The 18,661-nt window shown below is 52.4% G+C and overlaps 1 protein-coding gene across 2 annotated transcripts in view; it reads right to left on the bottom strand.

Moving 5' to 3' along the window:
- POC1A (POC1 centriolar protein A) overlaps positions 1-17,038 on the bottom strand; it is a 102,067-nt gene extending 85,029 nt beyond the window's left edge. The window contains exons 1-2 of one of the 2 annotated variants that reach the window (XM_018038440.1): positions 16,927-17,038; positions 4,564-4,637 (exon numbers count right to left, since the gene is read on the bottom strand). The gene's annotated coding sequence lies outside the window, so the exon portion shown is untranslated. The remainder of the gene's footprint in view (positions 1-4,563; positions 4,638-16,926) is intronic. The other variant, XM_005695888.3, reaches the window with a different exon arrangement.

Raw genomic sequence — 18,661 nt, 5'->3', positions numbered from 1 at the left:
ACCCTTATGGCAGAAAGTGAAGAAGAACGAAAGAGCCTCTTGATGAAAGTGAAAGAGGAGAGTGAAAAAGCTGGCTTAAAACTCAACATTCAAAACACAAAGATCATGGCATCCAGTCCCATAACTTCATGGCAAATAGATGGGAAAACAGTGGAAACAGTGACAGACTTTATTTTCTTGGGCTCCAAAATCACTGCAGATGATGACTGCAGCCATGAAATTAAAAGACGTTTGCCCGTTCAAAGAAAAGCTATGACCAGGCTAGACAGCATTTTAAAAAGCAGAGACATTACTTTGCTGACAAAGGTCTGCCTAGTCAGAGCTATGGTTTTTCCAGTAGTCATGTATGGTTGTGAGAGTTGGACCATAAGGAAAGCTGAGTGCCAAAGAGTTGATGCTCTTGACCTGTGGTGCTGGAGAAGACTCCCTTGGACTGCAAGGAGATCCAACCAGTCCATCCTAAAGGAACTCAGTCCTGAATATCTATTGGAAGAACTGATGCTGAAGCTGAAACTCCAATACTTTGGCCATCTGATGTGAAGAACTGACTCCTTGGAAAAGACCCTGATGCTGGGAAAGATTGAGGGCAGGAGGAGAAGGGGACGACAAAGGATGAGATGGTTGGATGGCATCACTGACTCGATACACATGAGTCTGAGCAAACTCTGGGAGTTGGTGATGGACAGGGAAGCCTGGTGTGCTGCAGTCCATGGGGTTGCAAAGAGTCAGACATGACTGAGAGACTGAACTGAACTGAAGCAGTACAGCAAGACCCATGTGAAGTCTTAACTACAAGGCCAGGAGCAGTACGGTGTTTTACTGATGGGAAAACTGAGGCACAGAGTTAGTATCGATATGTAGGAAACCAGGATTTGAACCCAAGTCTGTCTGCACAGCCTGGACCCTTAATCCTAATGTATACAGGAAGAAGAATAAAAACCCTTAAACAGTTCAGGCCCTGGTGGAGAGAAAAGGGGGCCTCAAGATTTCACCCCCAACAACAGAGATGGGGACTGAAACTGCCCCCAAGGTGTCCAATCCCACACTACAAAGTCCTTTGTTTTCTCATTTTATCTTAAACCATGAATTTTAGCAAATACTCCCTTTTAATATCTTTTAAATATCAAATTAGTGTTTTAATGATTGATCAGTTAACTCCAAGTCACACTGATATTCAGAAATATACCCATTTACCCCGTGGTTTCATGACCACCACCATCCCACCCTCAGTTTGAGAAGCAGGGCTATAGAACTGTCACTCAGCTGGTCATTAAATGGAGTGAGATTGCCAAGGCCAGGCCTACATGGGGTTTTCCAGAATCTAGGGTGCAGCTGGTTTAAATGCCAGTTCCCAGACCAGCCATAGAACCGTGTGGAGCTGGGAGCCCATATTTATAATAACCCCTCTGGTGATTCTTTTTTTTTTTTTTTTGGCCACACCCGTGGGCATGTGGGATCTTAGTTCGCTGACCAGGCATCAAACCCATGCCCCATGTATTGGAAGCATGGAGTCTTAACCACAGAACTGCCAGGGAATTCCTCCCCTCTGGTGAATCTGATGTAGTGGTCTGGGGAACTGATAAACTCTGGGCACCAGGAGGGCCTGGATAGCCTGCCCCTGCCTTTTGAGGAGCCACTTCCGCTGGCCCCACCCCAGGCATCCCTCATGCCTCCATACCCCTCACTCCTTATATGCTGGAGTTTTCTCATCTATCTCACCCTAGGCTATGACTCCGTGACAGCGACAACCACACCCTGCTAATCACAGGAGGGTCCTGGGCATTCAGCCCTGGCTTGGCACAAGTAATAGTCGCGGAAATTTTTGGACAATTCACTCCCTGGAAACGCTAGGCCTGAGGAACACTAGGAAATCCCTCCCAGGGGTCCCTGTGATGCTGGGGCTCAGAGGAGGGCTTGCTATAGAGGCGGGAGCAGACAGTTCTATTCCACAAGCATCTGTGGAATGCCAGCTGCATGCCCCACTCTGTTCCGTGGTCCCTGGGCATTATGGAGGGTCAGGTATATAGCTGCCCCTGCACCCCCTCAGTGGGGGTGGCAGGAGATGAACTAGCCTCTGTTCCAGGGGAATCAGACAGGGAAAGGGCCACCAAGCAGGCTGAGCCCTCTGAATGTCCTTTTAGGGGTGCTGGCCCAGCACTGAGCGTGTCCCTCTGTTGGCAGGATAGGGAGAAGGCTTCCAGAAAAAGGCAGGGGTGGGGACCTGAAGGCCAAGCAGGATGAGGGTCCAAGTGCTTCTAGATGGAGGGTGCTGTCAGTTCATCCAGGCCCCTCTCGAGAGCACATGGAATGGAGAAAGGCGTGTGACTGTGCGTGCACCCACCTGTGCCTCTGAGTTCTTGCATGGGGTTGTGTGTCTGCTGCACTTCCTGCATGCTTACGGGATAACTTTGATGTGTCTACCTGTTTGTCTTGGTTTGGGTTCTTCCAGAAGCTGAGAAAGGATTACGGCTAATTCGTGTGTTTGAGAGAACACCAGTAGGGAGTGTGAGCGTGAGACAGAGGAGGGAGAACCATGAAGGGTATTATTAAGCAAGTTACCACCTTGGGCAACTGGAGCCTGATGTCGCTAGGGAGCCCGGACCCAGTACAGGACATTCCTCAGGGTCATCTCACCTGGGGTGAGGGCCTAGCCACCCACACTTCAGAGCCTGGCACCTTCAGTCACTTATACATCAGGCCTAGGGGTTTCTGGGACACAGAAGGCCCTCTGCAGGGGTCTCTGGCAGTAAGAGCTCAGGTTTGTGTACCCCAAACGGTAAGTGGGAGGGAGCAGGCAGAGTGCCAACCACAGCTGTTACCTCGCGTGCCGATGTACCAGCGTACAAGCTGATGCCCCGTTACATCACATGGACACACGGACTCCAGCGACCCCTCCTTGTGCAAACCTCTGCTGGACCAACAGAAGGTCATCACAACATCAAACGAGCTCTGGCCTTGCCCTCCTCCCCTTCCCTGAACAGGCTGGCTCAGGATTTGACAAATCATGCTGGGCCTCCAACTTTGGCTGAACAGACCTAGACCCGCTTTGAGCAGTGGCAGCTTCCACCCTTGGGCCAGGGTAGAGGCTGGGGGTCAAAGCGGGCTGTGGGCAGGGAGATGGGGGAGGCCCTCTGCAGAGAAGGCAACTGGGGCCTCCTCTGTCTGAACCTCACGGTCCACAGGAGCCTGGACAGTGGTCTCAAATGCCACTTTGGGGGCAATGGGGCATGTTGGAAGCTTGGGGTGCCAGGGAGGGGGTATGGTTGGGGCTCCCCTACAGAGGGTCCATCCTGAGCGGGGCTGGAAGGGGAGAGATCTGGGGACAGAGTCCTGGTATGGAGACGTGGGAGCAACAGGAAGGAGGGGTACAACTACAGGGAGATGATGACTGCACAGAAATGCACGGGATCATGGGGGTCCAGGCTGTGGGGGTACCAGAACTCCCATGCGGACAGCTGACAGCAGAACTAAGGACCAAGGCCATGCAGGGTCTGGGGGATGGTGAGGGGCACCCCTGAAGCCTGCTGGGGAAGGGAAGGAAGGAGGTCAGACGGGAGCTTGGGGAAGCCAGGACATGGAAGAGTTTTAGGAGCTAGTGAAGAACATTGGAGGCCCCCAACAGGGAGGGGATGGGGTCTCCCCTGAGGCTGCAGGGAGTGGGATGCTGTAGTGGGTCAAGGAATGGAGCCAAAGGAGGTCCAATGGGGAGAGGCTGAGCTCACAGGCTTGGAGTTGTGCAGATCTGGCTCCAATCCCAGGTGTTACACTGACTTGGTGTGTACGGGTAGGTGACAGCTTAACATCTCTGAATCTTATTTCCTCCTGTACAACAGAGATCCTAACAGAAACTAAATGTATTACTTTCCTAGGGTTGTTGTAACAAGACACCACAAACCCAGTGGCTAAAAACAAGGGAAATTTATTCTCTCCTGCTTTTGGAGGTTAGAAGTCAGAAATCGAGGTGCTGGCAGGGCCATGCTCCTCCCAAAGCCTCTGGGGAAGGACGCCCACCTTGTTTCTGCCTCAGGAGTTTCTCAGCTCTTGTGGAGCACGACTCCAATCTCCACCTCCTTCCTCACATGCCTTCCTCTCTATGCGCCTCTGGCCTTCTTATAAAGGACACCAGTAGTAGCATTAGAGCACGCTCTCATCCAGTAGGACCTCATTTTAACTTCATTATGTTTTTAACAACCCTGAAAGTGAAAGTTGCTCAGTCGTGTCTGACTCTTTGTGACCCCATGGGCTATGTAGTCCATGGAATTCTCCAGGCCAGAATACTGGAGTGGGTAGCCGTTCCCTTCTCCAGGGGATCTTCCCACCCCAGGGATCAAACCCAGGTCTCCTGCATTGCAGATGGATGCTTTACCAGCTGAGCCACCAGGGAAACCCAAGAATACTGGAGTGAGTAGCCTATCCTTTCTCCAGTGGATCTTCCAGACGCAGGAGTTGAACCGGGGCCTCCTGCATTGCAGGCGGACTCTTTACCGGCTGAGCTACCAGGGAAGCCTATTTTCTAGCAAAGTTCCATTCACAGGTATACGGCGCGTTATGACTTCAACATACCTTTGGGGGGATACAACCCTATGGCATCGGGCTGCAGGAGGATGAAACCACAGGCTTGGCGTACAGTAAGCTCCCTGAAAAAAATTTCCAATTGTAAAATGAATAATTCATGGTGAGGAAATGTACAGCATGGTGACCATAGGTAATAATACTATATCCTGCATATTTGAACATAGCTAGGAGAGTAGATCTGGAAAGTTCTCATCACAAGGAAAACAATTTTTATGTAACCATGTATCACGGTGATGGATGTCAACCGACTCACTGCGGTGATTGTTTCGCAATACGTACAAATATTGAATCATTACACTGTACACCTGACATTAATTTGATGTTTTGTCAATTAAAAAGGGGGAGAGGCAGGCAGGGGTGGGGGTTGGGAGTGCAGGAACGCAGACTGCAGACTTTGCTGCACACGCACACGTGTGTGTATGGACAGACACAGGTACGTGGGAAGCAGGACACTGCTCACAGTTACACCCGGGAGAGCTCAGCCTGCAGTCCATCTGCCAGGCACAGCCACTCGGCAAGCCTCAGGGCCTGATGCGCTCCCTGAGCAGTAGGACCCTAAAGTCAAAGCCTTGCTTGTCAGGGACTTCCCTGGTGGTCCGGTGCTGAAGACTCTGTGCTTCACTGCAGGCGGCACGGGTTCCATCCCCGGTCACGGAACTAAGATCCCAAACGCTGTGCAGTGCAGCCAGAAACAATGATAAATATAAAGTAATAAATTTAAAAAGCCTTGCTTGTCAGAGGATTCCTTGAGAGCCCCGAGCAAGGCCACCACTGACATCATGAGCAATTTCACGGACTATCCCGACACCCAAGGTTGCTTCAACCTACAGCCTTGACATGCTGGGGGAGGGCTACAGCTGCTTCGGGAAGGAGGCAGGACACAATCAGACAGGCCCCAGGGACGCCGGTGCAGATTCCGGGCGGCCACCCCACAGACCCCACAGAGGACTAGATCAGAGGGGCTCTGCCCCCCCAGCCCCTCCCCATCAGTCACCCGCATTCGCAGTCAGGCCGGGCTAACTCCTCTTCTGCCGGCTGGCAGGCCAGACCCAGTAGAGGGTGTGTCAGGGGGAAAACAAGCCTGGCCCCAGCTCCCCAGAACCTTCTGGTTTCTGCCACAGGACACCCTCCGACCTCACCCACATCACTGTGCACTGCAGGTGAGCGGAGTTTATCCACACTGCCATGACCCCTGGGGAGATACGTCAGGATGCCGAGTGCTCCAGGGAGAGGACACAGGTCAGTGCCGATAAGGAACGTGTTGCTGGTGACAGAGCCTGGCTGCCCTCAGGGCCACTTCCCACTGCCCTGGCCGGGGCACCTGTCCTCTCCTCCCCACCCCCTCCCAGGGCAGCAGAGCTGGCATCGGACCAGGGAGTCCCCCTGGGGCCCTCCTGTGTGGGGGCTCCAGGTGCTCAGGCCTGGCTGACAGAGGAGTTCTAGCCCTGCTGGCCCCTCCAGCTCTGTTCCTCCCCTTCCGACCCTCCCCTTCCCCAGCACCACGTTTGGTGCTGGGAATGGAGCCAAGAACACAACAGCATGGCCTTGGCCTCCAGGCATGGACGCAGACGGCCGCAGGTGCTGTTGCAGTCCTGGCAGGCCTCGGGGTACAAGCATGGGGCTGGAGGAGTGAGAAGGAAGGGATGGCGGGGAGGGCCGGTCCCCACCAAGATCTGAGGAAGGAGCGTTTCAGGGCAGAAGGGGCAGCAACACAAAGGCCCGAGGTAGGGATTTGCTGGGTGGGCTTAAGGGACAGAATAACTAGCTGGGGGGTCATCTAGTGGGTGGGCCTTGCAGACGGTGAGGACGTGCCTTCCACTGAGTGGGGGGGGAGCTCTGAGCAGAGGCGCAACCCCAGGCAAGTTTTGCTTTGAAAAGCTCCCTCTGCCTCCTCTGAGGTCTGTGGTTTTCCACGTGTAGCCCCAGCAACACCTGAGAACTGGCAGAAATGCAGACTCTAGGGTGCGCAGCTGAATCCACAACCCCGCGGTGGGTGCAGAAGGGTCCAGGGATTGCTGGTGTTGCCAAGCAGTCTTGCTCAGGTGCCCCCAGCCCACCTGAGGCCCTGAGAAGGCAGTGTGGATGGGCAACGAGACCCACGCTATGGCCTCCCCACCCATCCCACTCCATTCCCAAGAGCTCTGGCAGCACACGGCTCTGCCAAAACCTACAAACAAGAAACCAGTTCACCTTTGTTCAGCCCGGCTGAATTATATAATACACATTCCGAACCTATGTGACCACAGGACATTTTTCCAGAGAACACCTGTTCAACAGCCCGAACAGTGACCAGCACCACCTCTGTGGCGTCCTTTGATGTATCCTCTCTGGACTCCCGCCAGTGCCTAATAATACCCACACACTCTGGAAAGCGCACGAATGTCCCAAGATGACCCCGACTGGACTCGGGTGATTTACAAACCCACTGTCCTTTCCCAAGCTCCCAAGGGGGCGCTTACTGACCTCACAGCCCTGACCTCACCAGAAATGCAGGTGGGGGAACAGTGATGTCGCATTCCGGGGAGCTAGTGGGCACTCGGCGGGGGGCGAAGCAGCAGTGCGCAAGCCCGTGGCGCCACACCGCCTGGCCGCGTGTGCGACAGTGCGCACCACGCCACAACCGTGGTGCGCAGCGGCCCGTCCCTGCTTGTCTGCCTGTAGCAAATGTGACTCTGCAGCTACACGTGGCTGCTAGTCTGAGTGTGCCGGCCCATGACTAGAGTGGCTGGGCATGTGGCTGTGCACCAGGGGGTGTTAGTGACTCTGGCACCTGTGGGTCCTCGGCCAAGTGTGCATTTGAGAGACATCCTGTGTGTACACCTGAGAATGACCACCAGGCTGCTCTGGCCTGGAGAATTCCCAAACCTAAACTGTGACTTCAGAGCTGCCAGCAGCTTCCTGTCTGCTAAGACATGAGCAGGCTGTGGAAAAACTACTTTCTAAATGTAGTTACCCAGACATAACGTGGGAGCCGTCCCACGCAGAGCCATGGTTACCTGATGTGCTGGCCAGAGGCAGCGGGACAAGGGCCAGGAGAAAGGCTCAGGGCCTGGGATGGGGAGACGCGCCACCTGCCCTGTGCCCATCTGTCCTGCAGCTCCCTACCCTGCCCAGCTCCACGGGGCCTCAGCTGGTTTCCTGAGCCCTCTCATGGTCTACAGACCAGGATCAGAGACGGCCAGCCCAGGGTGAGCACAGAGGATGGCACGGACCCCAGGGAGGGGCCTGTGACCTGTGTGTGGACGAAAAGGGGTGCGACGGCAGGGTGCCTGCAGATCTCCCCAGGGGCAGACTCGCACAAATGCCTGAGCGACCGGGTGCCTAGTAATGACCTTGTTCAGATTCTCCTGCCCAGCCATCAGCTTCCCACTTTTCACGTTTGCCTCTTTGGTGACACAACCTGCCCACAAACTCCCCCCAGCTCTGGGGCCTGAGAACTCACCATACACAAGCACTCACAGAGCTCACAGAGAAGATTTGCCTGTTTACCCACTCCATTCATTCATTCACTCATCCATTCATTCATCAAATGCTCACGGAGGACCTCCTCTGAGCCAATAGCTCTGCTGAGCCCCTCTAGCCCCCCTAGACCGCCCAAGTCAAAGCAATGAAGGCAAAGTCCCAACGGACCCTGATGTAGGGGCTCAGAAAAGAGGAACTCGGGCTGGGTGGGATGGTGGCCGTTAGCTGGAGGGAAGCACTAAGCTGGTGTCACAACCAGGCCTCAGCATCAAGTCAGATGGGATCTGCAGGTTGGGTAGATGTTAACACTGCCCTCCTCCGACCCCAGAATCCCCTGCCTGGGGGTCTGGCACTTCATGCTGCCTGAACACCAGGGTGTGTCTCACCTAGGATTGACCCCAAGGCTTCACAGCTGTTTCCTAACCCCAGGCCCCATGGGAAGAGGTCCACCTCTCAGTCAGCTCTGGGGACCCTCTGCTGCCCCCCACGCCACATCCCACCAGCAACCCCACCTCTATGACTTCAGCGAGGGCTTAGAGGCCTTCAAGCTCCTCCCCATCCACCTTCCTCAGGGTCCTCAAAGCCTTAAAGAGTCCAAGGCCATCTTCTGAGCACTGCCCACTAGCCCCAACTTCTCATCCATGCCTTCTCATTCACATTTTACTATAATAACAGTAATATGATGAGATGTATCCAACACCTCCTTGGTGCCTGACACAACAGGTGATATTTTCACCAACAGGTGATATTTCAATCAACAGGTGATTGCCCATATCATGATGGGAAGAGTCAACTCACTGGAAAAGACCCTGATGCTGGGAAAGACTGAAGGCAGGAGGAGAAGCGGGTGACACAGAATGAGACGGTTGGATGGCATCACCGATTCGATGGACAGGAGTTTGAGCAAGCTCCAGGAGATGGTGAAGGACAGGGAAGTCCAGCATGCTGTCGTCCTTCGGGTTGCAAATGGTCGGACACAGCTTAGCAACTGAACAACAACACTATCGTGAAGCGCAGTGACTAGAGCCAGAGACAACCAAGGTCGTGGACCCCCAGTCGGGCCTGCTCCACCCCAGCCATCACCTGGCCGGCTCTTCCCATTCCTCACAACTTATACGGAATGTCCCATCCTCATGAGGCTTTTCCAAATCCCCAGATAAAGCAGCCCCTGTTCTGGCCACTCAGACCACCCGTGTGAGCTCTCACTCTCATCTGATCATGTGTTTGGATGGGCTTGTGTTTACATCTGTCTCCCCTGCTAGACTGTCTGCTCCATGAGAGCTGGGCTGCTTCCCTGGAACCTAGCTCAATGCCCAGTAAACAATAGGTGCACAATAAGTATTTACTGAATAAGTAAACCTATATATCTATTTCCTGAAAACTACCTCGTTCCATCAAGCATCTGAGGTTGTTTATAACAGGGCATACAATTCTATATGAGAGAAAAAGCAAAGTTGGAATCAAAGATTTTGACCTTCTTTATGGGAAATAGATGGGGAAACAGTGGAAACAGTGTCAGACTTTATTTTGGGGGGCTCCAAAATCACTGCAGATGGTGACTGCAGCCATGAAATTAAAAGATGCTTACTCCTTGGAAGAAAAGTTATGGCCAACCTAGATAGCATATTCAAAAGCAGAGACATAACTTTGCCGATTAAGGTCCATCTAGTCAAGGCTATGGTTTTTTCCTGTGGTCATGTATGGATGTGAGAGTTGGACTGTAAAGAAGGCTGAGCGCCGAAGAATGGATGCTTTTGAACTGTGGTGTTGGAGAAGACTCTTGAGGGTCCCTTGGACTGCAAGGAGATCCAACCAGTCCATTCTGAAGGAGATCAACCCTGGGATTTCTTTGGAAGGAATGATGCTAAAGCTGAAACTCCAGTACTCTGGCCACCTCATGCGAAAAGTTGACTCATTGGAAAAGACTCTGATGCTGGGAGGGATTGGAGGCAGGAGGAGAAGGGGACAACAGAGGATGAGACGGCTGGATGGCATCGCTGACTTGATGGACATGAGTCTGAGTGAACTCCAGGAGTTGGTGATGGACAGGGAGGCCTGGCGTGCTGCGATTCATGGGGTTGCAGAGTCGGACACGACTGAGCGACTGAACTGAACTGAACTGATAGACAATAAATGCTGGAGAGGGTGTGGAGAAAAGGGAACCATCCTACACTATTAGTAGGAATGTAAATTGGTATACCCACTATGGGGAACAGTACAGAGCCTCCTTAAAAAATGAAACATAGAGCTACCATTTGACCTAACAATCCCACTCCTGGGCATATATCCAGAGAAAACTATAAAATACACGCACCCTAATGTTCATTGCAGTACTATTTACAGTAGCCAAAATGTGGAAGCAACCTAAACATCCATCAACAGATGAATGGAAATAAAATGTGGTACATATCTAAGTGTATACTACATACATATATGTGGTACAATGGGATATTTCTCTGCCATAAAAAATGGAGCGATGCCATTTGCAGCAGCATACATGGACCTACAGATGATCATACTAAGTGAAAAAGACAAATATCATATGATAACACTTTAATGTGAAATCTAAAAAAAAAATCAATACAAATAAACTAATTCACAAAACAGAAACAGACTGCTAGACTCAGAAAACGAACATATGAGGGCTTCCCTGGAGGCTCAGTGGTAAAGAACCCGCTGCTGACGCAGGGGACACGGGCTCAGTCCCTGGTCTGGGAAGATCTCACGTGCTGCAGAGCAACTTAGCCCAAGGGCCACAAGCATTGAGCCTGCGCTCCAGAGCCCAGGAACCACCACCACTGACACTCACACACCTTAGAGCCTATTTCTGCAACAGAGAAGCCACTACAATGAGAAGCCTGTGTATCACAACTAAAGAAAGCCCAGGCATAGCAATGAAGGTCCAGCACAGCCAAAAATAAATAAGTAAATAAAATCATAAAAAAAAAGAAAGAAAGAAAACAAACGTATGGTTACCAAAGAGGAAAGTGGAGGAGGGATAAGTTAGAGGGTTGGGATTAACATATACACATTAATATAATAATTCATATAATAACCAACAAGGACCTGATGTAGAACGCAGGGAACTCTATTCAACACTCCGTAATAAGTTACATGAGAAAAGAATCTGAAAAAGAATAATACATATATATGTATAACTCACTCACTTTGCTTACACCTAAAACTAACACAGCATTGTAAATCAACTAGTGATTTCATTTCTAAATATCCCACAGACGCCCTCACCCTATATGAGGATGTCTGAAAGTGCAACCTACTGAAAACCACCAAACAGTTGGTAAGGGCTATGTGGGTAAATGATGAGCAACAGTGCGGTGGAGTATTATCACGCAGTTGTGGAAAAGGATGGGCACTCCCTGATCACTGACAGGGCTCTCTCCAAGCTATTAGTGTTAAGTACAAAGAGCAAAAAGGACTATGTTCCGTAAGTGCAGCACTGGACACGTAGTAGATGATCAACGGATAATGTGACTAAATGAGTGGAATCTTTCTGGAAGGACCCATGAGGACCTAGGAGCAGTGGCAGTGTCTGCGGAAAGACCCGGATGAGGGGAATTTTCCTTGTTTACCCTGAACCATGCTATTTGCATTTTCGGCATATGCAAATATTATCTATTCAAATAAATAGGGTTTTGCTATTAAAAAAAAAAAAAAGACAAGAATTCAGAGTGCTCACGTCAAAATATGGATATGAGGCTTTTCTTGAAAAAATGGGAAGAAGGCCTGGCCACAGAGGGCTGTGTTCTTGAGAATGACAACAGCTGTAGCTGAGATGGGGCTGTCCCTAAGCCCAGGGGGCACAGGGCCCATACTGCCCCACCCCATCAGGCCCCTGTGGGGCTCTGTGCTGCTAACCCAGGTCCATGCTGCAAAGAGGTAAGCGTAGGTCTGCAGAGTATGGAGTGGGGCAGAGAAGTCTTCCCCAAGGTGAAGGGGTGGGTATTTAGCCATCACCCCTGGTTGATTTCACTGGTAACGACTCTAAAAGCCACAGCAGGGCCACCACAGTTCAAAGGCTGGTGACGGCTGACGTGTCACAAGACTGCTAGTCTTGCACCAGAATCAGTTAACTCAGTACCAGACAGGCCCCAACAATGCCTCTGGTCTCACCCCCAACTGGGACTTGAGGGCTCTAATTAAACCCAAAGGGAACCCCAGGAGAGAGGGAGTCACCAGAGGCCCCTTGGGCACCTTGATTGAGGATCATGGCAAGGAGATGGGTGACAAGACAAGGACACATTGAGAGAGCTGGGAAGACAGGCCTCGCTCGACTCCTGACTCCAGCTCTGAAACTCTAGACAAGTCACCTCTCCACACCTCGATTCCCTTGTTCATAGCTCACACTGTATGCTGTTTCCAGGTGGGGGTGGTGTTTCAGGGAGTCCTCCTGTCACCCTTGGAGAACCACTAAGATACAAATTTAGCATAGATGGAGAGGGAGAGAAAGAGAGGTTTATTTCATTTTAAGGAACTGGCTCACATGACTGAGGGCTGGCAAAACTGAAATCTGGAGGGCAGGCCAGGAGGCTGGAAACTCAGGCAGAATTTCTATATGACTGCTTGCAACAAAAGTCCAGCTCCAGGAAACCTCAGGTTTTCCTCTCAAAGCCTTCAGCTGACTGCGTTAGGCCCAGTCACGTTACTGTGGACAACCTCCCTGACTTACAGTCAGCCTATTGCAGACGTTAATCATATGTACAAAGTACGTCACAGCCACGTCTAGATTGGTGTTTAAACAAACAAGCAATATCACCTAGCCGGGCTGATACATAACATTTAATCACCACATAATGTATTACTTCCTTCTGTGCATGAGGAAGCTGAATCTCAGAGAGGCTGTGGCAATTGCTTAAGGCTAAGGAACCCAAGGAGGGATGGAGCTGGGGGTTGAACACAAACAAGAGTCTGCCTTCGCTCTGAGAACGGGGCTACGGATGGCTACTCCATGTCTGAGAATTAGATAGGAAAAGGCACAGAACTGCCTGTGACCAGAATTCAGAAGGGCGGTGGTTGGTCTTAGGGAATCACTGTTAGTCCTGAGAAAGGATGGATGGAATGGTGCGGGAATAGGGAGAAGAGGCAGAGAGGAGTATTGCTTCTCCCCATCAGAGATGGGCTCTAGAGTCGAGGGCAGAGAACCTACAGCCTTCAGGGTCCTCAAGGAGCAAGGAGAGCGGGGCAGAAGGCAGCCTCCAGCAGGCCGAAAGTCCCAGTGCCAGGCAGCCAAGTCCAGAGCCTCTGACCCAAGTGCGGGGGACAGAGAAGGGGCACAGTGTTGCCGGTGCGTGGGGTCAGAATGAAGTCTCGCCTCCTGAGCCTGTGGCTGGCTGCCCAGAGGTTTCTGGAAGTGGACGATTTCCTCTAAGGGTCAGGCTGGGCCGTCTCCTTGGCTGGGCACTCCCATCTGCCCAACCAAAGTGGACCAACACTCAGAAGTAGAGAAAGGCTTCCACGGAGAGCTAAAACCCTTAGACACAGTCCCAGCCTCGTTCCTCCCAGCTCCTTTAATCTCCCTGGGGTGGGGCACTGGATCAGAGGCCAGCAGGTCAGCCCTGTTCTCCACCTGCTGGCTGTGTGACCTGGGCGAGTTCCTTCACCATCCTCAATTTCTATCCAGTGTATGTGGCTAATCACTGAATGGCCTAGAAGGCTTCCTCGTGGGGACCAGGGCCTACATCTGAACAGAGCTGCTACTTGCTCATGGTAGTGTCATCCTTCCAGCCTTCTTACTGCCCCAGTCCACCCAACCCCACCGCTCTCAGCCTTGCTCACTCACTCTCTCCTCGTCCCTCCATTGTCCCAGCTCCTCCCGCCTCTGGTCAGAGCGCAGCGAAACAGGCCGTTAAATGCCTGCACAGCCAGGCAGAAATGAAGGTCCTTGCCTTGGCTGATAATCACACAGTTGGTAACAGTGGGATTCTGGTAATGGTCAGCTGGGACTCTGACCCCCACCCCACATACTTCCCTTGTCTCCCTCTTGCCTCTAGCCTCCCTCGCCCCTCAATTCCCTCCTCCACACTAGGCTCCTCCAGCCTTCTCTGCGAGGCCCTCAGCCTGGCTGTTCCATCAGAGCAGTATCTCCTTGACACCAGGTCCCAGCTCCCAGGGGGGTCCCCTACTTCCCGCCATCATCCATCCCTGTGCCCTGTCCACGCTGGTCACAGCCTGTAGCGGTCCCTTTCCTAGGGTGTGTCCTCAGCAGCTCAGGACAGGGAGAGAGGCTCCTTCGCACTGTGCATCCAGCACTGGCCAGAGGAGGTGGGCTCAGTCAGGTCCCTTCGCTCCACCCTATGTCATGACCCCATCACTGCTCCATCACCTCAGCAGGCCTGCTCAGGCCTGACCTGCAGGCCGGGGCTGGGAGCTGAGGACAAGCTCTGGGGAACCACCTCTGGACCAGTCCGATCCTTCCCCTAGCCCCCCACCCCAGACCCTCCTCCAGAGGCTGAGGGCAAAAGAGCCCAGCATGTGGGCTAGAGAGCAGAGAACCATTACATCTGGTTCCCTTTGCAACCCAAACCTCATCTGCTGTGTGGCCCTGAGCAAGTCCTCTCCCCTCTCTGGGTCTTAGTCACCTGGGCTCTAAAATGGGTTAGAGCTACAGACACACACTCAGATGTCTACAAGGTCAGACAGCTGTCACTGCTTGGACATCACATGTCCTCAGGGTTGGGAAATCCCTGGAGGGAACGCTGGTGGAAAAGTGGAGACAGCAGGTCCTGCCTGGGCCAGCCCAGGGGTTCCAGGCCTGCAGGGTGCTCAAGAGAAGCTAAAAATCCGAGTTTCAATTTAACAATCTCCAGATTGCTACATCTTGCCAACTAACTCACATTTTTAAAAGCACCGTGTAGGTCAAACAGAACTTGTCTGGGCCACAGTTTGTGGGTGCTAGGCTGGAAGGTTAGATTCTGGGCTCCTCTGGGGCTCTCTGGGAAGATAAGTGTTTGCTTTTGGGGGCATTTCTAGCTCTCTTTCAACAAGAGTACGGGGTGTTGTTCCTTGTGGACCATCCTAGACCTGCCTCCTGGAGCATTTGATGGCTTTGCTCCACTGTGGCCCCTTCTCCCCCTAGTCAATAGGAGCCCACCCCCTGTCCCACAGATGGCTTCACGAACCCAGGCCCAGGCCTGCCCCAGGTAAGCCAGAGCCTGGAAGGACCAGAACAAGGCAAGTGGTGGGTGTTTCAGAACCCTCCTGTCCCAGCCAACCCCCAAATTCCTATCATAACTCCTGGGCCCGATGACTATAAACCCTGGAGCTCATGTTTCCAACCCTCCAGAGCAGAGCAGAGCTGTTTCCATAACCTCTAGCCCTTCTACAAGGCTGGCCCCTCACCCACCATTCTTCATATAGGTACCAACACCCCAATGGGCACTGCGGGCCCAAGGCCACACTGAGCATCAGTAGCACAGGCTGAGGGTTTTGCCTGTCTTCAAAACTGTCCCACGTCCACTGGGGTCTCCAGGAAGGCTGGTAAGATTTCTCACCTGGCTGGCAGATGTGGAAACTGAGGCCCAGAGGAAAGAACGAAGCTTGCTCAAGGTCCCTGGGCTTCGTGATCCCTGCTAAAAATAGCTCCTCGGACACAGAATGGAAAACGATGAAACGGCCCCTGACGGTGAAGATGACGCAGACAGGGGAGTCGGGGAGGCTGGGTCCTAGCGTCATTCCCAGAATGGAGCCTGACCTTGCCTGAACTATGGAGGCTTCGGCTCCCCTGCTCGGGACCAGGGTGATAAGATGAGTGTTTTACACCACAGCTCTGAGGAGGGAGGCAAGACAGCAGTGAGGGGGAGAAAAGAGAGGGAAGGAAAAAGCAGAGGGAGGGAGAGGAGAGCAAGAAGGCTGAACTCAGGAGAGGGATCTCAACTGTGTCAAAATGGGGCCCACCCACTGAGACAGAGGGGCACTCTCACTTTACAGATGCAAAAACTGAGGCTTAGGGCATGGGGTAATTTGCCCAAGACTGCAAAATCAAAAAGTAGCACATTCAAGATTAGAATTCATGGCTTTAGCCTTTGCCCTTCTAGCAAGGCCTCAGGGACTTCCATGGGGGTCTAGTGGTGAAAAACCCATCTTCCAGGGCTTCCCTTCCCTGGTGGCTAAATGGTAAAGAATCTGCCGGCCAATGCAAGAGACGTAGGTTCAATCCCTGATCTGGGAAGATCCCACATGCCTTGGAGCAACTAAGCCCATGCGCCACCACCCAGGAGCTGCAACGGCTGAGCCCATGTAGTACAACCTCTGAAACCTGCACGCCCTAGAGCCTGTGCTCTACAACAAGAAAAGCCACTGCAACGAGAAGCCCACGCTCCACAACTAGAGAGGAGACCTTACGCGCCACCACTAGAGAAAGCCCACGCAGCAGTGACGACCCAGCACAGCCAACAAGTAAGTAAGCATCTGCCTTCCAATCCAGAGGACATGGGTTCAACCCCTGGTAGGGGAACTAAGATCCCACATGACACAGGACAACTAAGCCTGCATGCTGCAATGGAGACTTAATGCCATCAAAACTTTTAAAAGTAAATACATAAAGTTCTTTAAAAGAAAAAAAAAAAGCAAGATCTCAATCTGGAAACCACTCGTGCAGCATTTCCCAAGATGTGGCCTCAAACTACCCTATCCCCACATGACCAGGAGGGAGGCCTGGTTAAGACGCAGATTCCTAGGTCTGATTATTTCCCCATACTGGGAAGCTATGTAGCTCTGTTGTAACCTTTCTAATCTAACTACCTAGCTGCATTCCTGCAGCCCAGCTATTCAAGCTGACTCACACTGCCCTCCAGGACAGAGCTGGGTTTTCCCACTCTATGCCTCACCCATCAGTCTTGCAGTCCCACAGACACCCACCCCTCCAGCCAGTACCTTTCTTCTGGAAGCCTTCCTTGTAGCTGGGATTCCCCTCTCCTTCAGTGCCTGTTGGAGTAATGGCCTCTTCCTCCATCTGGAATTATTTACAACATTCTATTTCACTTTCTGTGGGAGTCTTCTGTTTCCTAACCTTTCCTTCTATTAAACAGGAAATTCCCAGAGGGCTGGAAACTTGTTGGTTTAAACAATTGGCCTCTGAAATCCATGACTTCACCTGACCCTCTGCCAAACACAAGTGGCAAGGCTGGAGAGCTTTACAAGGAAGAACAGAGCCTTTGAGAGGTTGTGGCCTACCTGAGATCAAACAAGATCGAGCTGAGGTTAGAACCCATGTCCAGCTCTGATATCCTGTTCTTCCAGCTTCTGCTTTGCCTCTGATCACTCAAACAGCCCCGCGAGGTAGGCAGAATGGGGTTTATGATCCCATTGCTCAGGTAGGGATGGGCAAAGTGCCCAGTGCCATGTTTACTCTGTTCTGGCTGCACTTGAGTCTGATCTTTTCACTTACGTTCTCTCCAGCTGTTGGGCACTGCACAGGGCCCCTCAGCAGGATGGGGCAGAGTTGAGCCCTAGATCCCCAGGCAAAGCCCTCATCTTGGACCCCTGAACTGGCCCCAGTGCCACTTCAGACCCTGGTGCCTCCTCTGCAGGTTGACTTCCTTCACCTGTCTGGCAGCTGGCTGGAGACTCGGAGAGAGGCAACTGGGAGGTACTGGACCCACCTTGACGACCATCACTCTAGACTTTGTCCCTCTAATTAACACCCACCTGAGGAAGGAGCTACCTGGGCAGCCCTTTCCTCAGGACAAGAGGAGAGCACCCCTGAGCCTGGTGCAGGCCCAGCTCAACCAAGCCCAAGTTAAGCTGGGAAGGGTGTGGAGCAAGGAGGCCAGGCTGGCGTTCCTGACAGGGCTGTATCAAGCTCTACCCTACAGGTGTGGTCTGGAAGAGACTCAAAGGAGGTAGGGCCAGTTCAACTCTGGGAGAAAGCCCTGAGTCACTCAGTTGGTGCCCAGACCAGGCGGCCAGCAAGGGACTTTGGACAGCCCACAATGGAAAATAAAAATAATCAATATGTGCCAGACCCCAACTACCGGTCAGACCCCATGCTTCCACCGCCGGCCCCCGAGTGTGTAGTGTGTGGGTTCCAGCCAGCCCTGTTCCTCGTGCTCCTTCTCTGCATCAGGTTAAGTCCCTTTATCTCAGACCACAAAGTGCGACGGATAGGTCTCCTTGAACTTCTGCTCCTAGAATCCCTCGCTCCAGGTCCCTGGAAATCACCCCCAGGACCCAGGACCACACCATGCTTAAATCAGTCCAGTCTCATCTCCTCCCGGAAGCTTCCTTTGTCCCTCCCTTTCCCCCACTCCCACCCACATAAAAATAAGCCTGGGTGGGTCAGATACTGCTTAAGATCCTGGTCTGGAACTCCTAGTTTCCCCTCTCTCCTCTATTCCCATAGTACCTATTTTTAGAGCCGTATATATGCAGAGTACATCATGAGAAATGCTGGACTGGAAGAAACACAAGCTGGAATCAAGATTGCCAGGAGAAATATCAATAACCTCAGATATGCAGATGACATGGGAGACCCAGGTTCAATTCCTGGGTCGGGAAGACCCCCTGGAGAAGGAAATGGCAATCCACTCCAGCACCCTTGCCTGGAAAATCCCATGGACGGAGGAACCTGATAGGCTACAGTCCATGGGGTCGCCAAAGAGTCGGACAC

The sequence above is a fragment of the Capra hircus genome, chromosome 22 (genome assembly GCF_001704415.2).
Source record: "Capra hircus breed San Clemente chromosome 22, ASM170441v1, whole genome shotgun sequence".
NCBI lineage: Eukaryota > Metazoa > Chordata > Mammalia > Artiodactyla > Bovidae > Capra > Capra hircus.
The sequence above is the reverse complement of the archived record's forward strand: the minus strand, read 5'-3'. Positions and strand labels throughout refer to the sequence as shown.